The sequence below is a fragment of the Festucalex cinctus genome, chromosome 18 (genome assembly GCF_051991245.1).
Source record: "Festucalex cinctus isolate MCC-2025b chromosome 18, RoL_Fcin_1.0, whole genome shotgun sequence".
NCBI lineage: Eukaryota > Metazoa > Chordata > Actinopteri > Syngnathiformes > Syngnathidae > Festucalex > Festucalex cinctus.
The window spans coordinates 16,367,017-16,372,211 of NC_135428.1; positions in this window are offsets into that span (position 1 = coordinate 16,367,017).

The window sequence follows — 5,195 nt, forward strand, 5'->3', positions numbered from 1 at the left end:
CTAGTTGCATTCATTTTGTACAAATTCATACGAAATTCTTGGAATTTTTATTTTATTTTTTAAATTTTACAACAAAAAAAGAACTGTACTAATTGCATTAATTTGTACAAATCCATCCATCCATCCATCTTCTTCCGCTTATCCGGGGTCGGGTCGCGGGAGCAGCAGATTCAGGAGGGAAACCCAGACTTCCCTCTCCCCAGCCACTTCAACCAGCTCCTCCGGCGGGATCCCGAGGCGTTCCCAGGCCAACCGAGAGACATAGTCTCTCCAGCGTGTTCTGGGTCGTCCCCGGGGTCTCCCGCCAGTGGGACATGCCCGGAACACCTCCCCAGGGAGGCGTCCAGGAGGCATCCGAACTAGATGCCCGAGCCACCTCAGCTGGCTCCTCTCAACGCGGAGGAGCAGCGGCTCGACTCTGAGTCCCTCCCGGATGACCGAGCTTCTCACCCTATCTCTAAGGGAGAGCCCGGACACCCTGCGGAGGAAACTCATTTCGGCCGCTTGTATCCGGTATCTTGTACAAATTCATACAAAATTTTTTGAATTTTTAGGCTTTTTTTTTAACTGTACTAATTGCATTAATTTGTACAAATTCATACTAAATTCTTGGAATTTATTTATTTTTTTTAAGTTTTACAAAAAAAAAAAAAGAACTGTACTAATTGCATTAATTTGTACAAATTCATACAAAACATTTTGAATTTTTAGGCTTTTATTTTTTTAACTGTACTAATTGCATTAATTTGTACAAATTCATACTAAATTCTTGGAATATTTAGTTTTTGTTTAAGTTTTACAACAAAAAAAAAAGAACTGTACTAATTGCATTGTTGTTTTTTTTAATGAATTCTTTGAATTTTTACTTTTTTTTTTTTTTTAAGTTTTACAACAAAAATAACTGTATTAATTGCATTAATTTTGTTCCAATTCATACTGGTCTGGTCAAGACAAACACCGTACTTTACTCCGAACGTCTGACGTTACATGCCTACGAGGATGCCGGCATGGCGAACATGCTACGTGCAGGTGTGTGTGTGGGGGTGTGTGTGCGCGTGTATGTGACAGACAGCCTATGCATGTTTATGCGCCAGGGAGAGGAAGCCAAGGGGAGGAGGAGTGACAGAAAGTCAGGTGATTTACAAGAACGGCCCCAGCAGCCGCATGGGACAAGAAAGATGGGAGGCCACACACGCACGCACACACAGTTTTATGATGGTTGCAATTCACCCCGCCTTTTTTTTTTTTTTTTTTGCTCTTATCAAGACAACCATGCCCCCCCCCCCCCCCCCCAACAACACCAGGCAGTTCACCACTCAGTTGGGTAAAGTGAGCCTACAGCTTTGTATAATGTTACATCATCTTCACTCGGTGGGCCATTTAGACTTTAAGCGGCTGCGAGTGTAATAAAAGATACGACATAAAAAAAAAAATAAAAAAAAAGTGTGATACAGTGAACGCCTGTTTATCGCCAGGGGAAACACAAAAAAAACACAAAAAAACAAATTGCACGCATGAAGTGTGCGCAAAATAATATGAGTTTGTGTGCTACTTAGTGGATATAAGTCTACACACCCCTGTTCAAAAGTCAACAACTTAACATAAATTTGAACGCCCCAAGTTGCAAGTGGGTGTGCACAGATGTGCAACCACATGATCTCAGTTGTTTATTTGTACTTCCTTGAAAATATATAAAATTCTAAAAGTCAAAATAATGACGGAAAATGTTTTAAAATGTCTTCGATTGGTCTCATTTTGATGGGTGTGTAGACTTTTTATACGTAGGGGAGTCTGTGTGAGAATCTGGCCGTGAACTGTGGCTAACAGCGGCTCCTTTGTGAATCTGCTAATTGTTTGTATGTGTTGTATACTATTCAACAAACGGACATGAAGTACACTGCGACAGTTTCTCTCATTTCAACTACTTTTGTATTGCTGGAATCTGTACGATCTGGGGGGGGGTCACGCTGCGGTTATCGCAGGAAGTAAATTGTTCACACAGCTGACAGCACGCACACACTCCCACACAACAATATTTTTGAGTCGAACGGCGCTCGAGTAGAGAGCGGATTCCCCCCCCCCCAAATCTGTCGTCGATACGCTCTCGGAAAATAGGTCAGGTTGTGTTGTAAGGACAATAAAAGTGATTAGGAAATGGAGACAGACGTAAGTTTGAGGTCATTGCTGTAGAACTGCGGCCTGACTGCTGCACTTTAAAAAAACAAAAACAAAAAAACAAAAAAACCAGCTATAGCGAAGCTATTTTGTTAGCTCATCTACAGCGTTTTGTAACGTGCGCTAGCATTAAGCGAGCAGACTTGTGGAAGACACGTGGTTTGCTTGAATACACAATGTGTAATTATGTTATGTTATAGGTTTAGTTTCATAGTAAACAACTGGGAGTGGCCGTAAACATCTTAAAGCCTCGTTTTTGAAGAGTTGTTGACTTTACTTCCAGTAATCCCCCTCCTTCATTTTTCATAAATTCAAATTTGTTTGTTTGTTTGTTTGTTTGTTTCCCCCCTGCAGAACCGAACCGGAGTTTACTGAAAACTCCACTTGCAGTTTTTGTATTCGCTCAAAAACTCCCTAAGACAGTGGCTCTCGAACTTTTTACACCAAGTACTACCTCAAAAAATATTAAACTTTCCAAGTACCACTGTAATGGTCAACATTAAAACAAGGCAGGGGCTAAAGTATACTCACTAGTAGTCACTATGACTATACATTCAAACAGCACAAAATTTACTATATAGGAAATTAGAGAGTGCATCCTAGACTGATTCAGAACACAGACCATGAATGTTAAAAAAAAAACTAAAAAAAAAAAAAAAAAAAAAGTCACTAGGCGGTCATTTGTGAACCAGGTCAAAGCCTGTTTGTAGAACAAATAAGGTGCCGAATGGAATTTGTTTCTGCCTTGTCTTGCTGAGCAATCAAACCAGGGGAGTGCCAGCGGGCACACTGGTAACAGCCTAGAACAAAAACGTTTTCTTTTTTTCCCTTTTACATAAAAGAAAAACAGCAACCTGTAGAACCAGTTCACATGCGCTAAATATGTTTTTTTTTTTAATGTTTGTTTGTTTGTTTGTTTGCTTGCTTGCTTGGTTTCCTCCAGGATTATTAGTCTGCAAGTTTAGGAGCCATTTTATGACATTATTAAACAACCAACGTCTATCTTCATGATCATTAATACCCAATGTAGCACAGTGGAATGGGGGGAAAAAAAACAAAAAAAACAAGACGGCACCGTGCAAGGTCCAGAGCAACTGCAGTCGGACTTAGGGGAAGTCACATGACTTACAGTAATGCCATTCTCCAGCAGGAGGCGCCTGACAGCAGGCGTACCAAAAGCATTTCCAAAGAAATGCTCCCTCAAGCTGGGAAATCCGACTCTGGGTGATTGGCTCACATCTGCCACCCAGATGGTTTGTATAAACACACACTTAAAAAAAATAAATACAACATTAAAAAAGTATTTGCATAAGAGCTGTCAAACGATTAAATATTTTAATCAGATTAATCACATCTTAGAATTTTGATTAACCATGATTAATCGCTGAATTAAAAAAGCTTCTCTTTTTTTTGCCCACCAAATTTTAAGAGCACTTATGTGTTAATTTTTTCCACATTTAATTAATGTTATGAGGACATCGCCGTCCTCCTTTTGTAATCAGTTCATTACTTGCATAATGTAAAATGGGAAAAAAATTACCCCAGTAGTTTGACATGAACAAATATTCTGAATGTCATACGCAAACATTTTTTAAATGCTTTACTTTAATGCATGTAGTTATGTTTATTGCTAAAACACAACCTGTGCTACCTTTAACGTAACCATCCGCTGTCAGCTAAACGATCATCTGCAGTCAAAATTAATCATGTGATTAATCTGCGTTAATACCTGAGGGTGAGTCATCAAAATTCAAAATATTACAAACAAATCCACAACTACAACAATAAACAAACAGCATCCTTGTCTTTACAAGGGCGGGCATTTTTGTAATAGATTGGCTGTCATTCAATAATGTCATTGTTTTGGTAATGTTTATAATTTCAATCTCGATTTCGGAGAATGGAGAGGCTCATATTGGGGGCCTTTTTCTAAAGGCGGTGCCACGGGATCACAGGTGTGTGGTATAGAATTTAAAAACAAATACAAACATGTCAAATACGCATTTTAATCTCATCTTGTAACTTTCTGCTTTTGGTAAACAGAAATGACTGTATGGTAGGCAGGCCAAATATTTGCATGTCGGTATTGTGACATGCATACGGGGCCACACTCAGCAGCAGCCTTCACGCCTAAACAGCATCTGGGAATGTTTGCGTGCCAAAGCTGATCTGAAAATATAAAAAGAGAAAAGAAGCATTTGTGAGGCTACCATCTTTTTATGTTGTGTGCAGTTTTGGCAGCCTGGGTTTATTTTAAGAGTTTATCAGTAATGTAGTAAATTATATGAGCACACATCTTAATCCTAAACGTACATGATTGAGATAAGGTGGGAAAGAAGATTCAAAGCACATTAAAAATGATACTTTGAGTTTGCTGAAGCATCACGGGAGATCGTGAGACACTTCCTTTATCGACATTCCTTTTGGATTAAGTAGGACATCGGATGGCGGTCTTTTCTTCGTACTCTGGCGCCATCTAACGGCGCCATTCCTGTTACAGCGTTTAACACGTGACCTTGTCATGATGGATTCGTTATGTCAAGACGGCTGGGATATCAGACTGTCCCTGAAGTAAACATCTAAATACAAGTCAAGTCAAACTGTATCTGCTTTAGCAGTAGGCTAAACAACTGTAAAGGACAGACATGTGAGGAAAATTATGATTTGCAAAGAACCAACTTTAGATAGTTTGTGTATCATGCAGTCTGTAAGGGCAGCGCACATCTCCTGAAGGCAATGATAGATGTTCGATGGACAAACAGCTAGATAGCTAGAAAGAACAACAACGTAATTATTCTTTTAACATAATCAGTTTTACATTTTCGGCCACAGTAGTGGACAGACAACTTCCATGGATTTGTGTTTGGTGACATCTAGCGGCTGATCGTGACAAGGCAAGTATTAAAAAATAAATAAATAAAACTCTAATGTAACTGTAATTTAATATACAGTAATTTAATATCATGTTGTCAGCATGTCACCACAGTGTCGGGGCGTAATAGAACAACGTTAACCCCCAA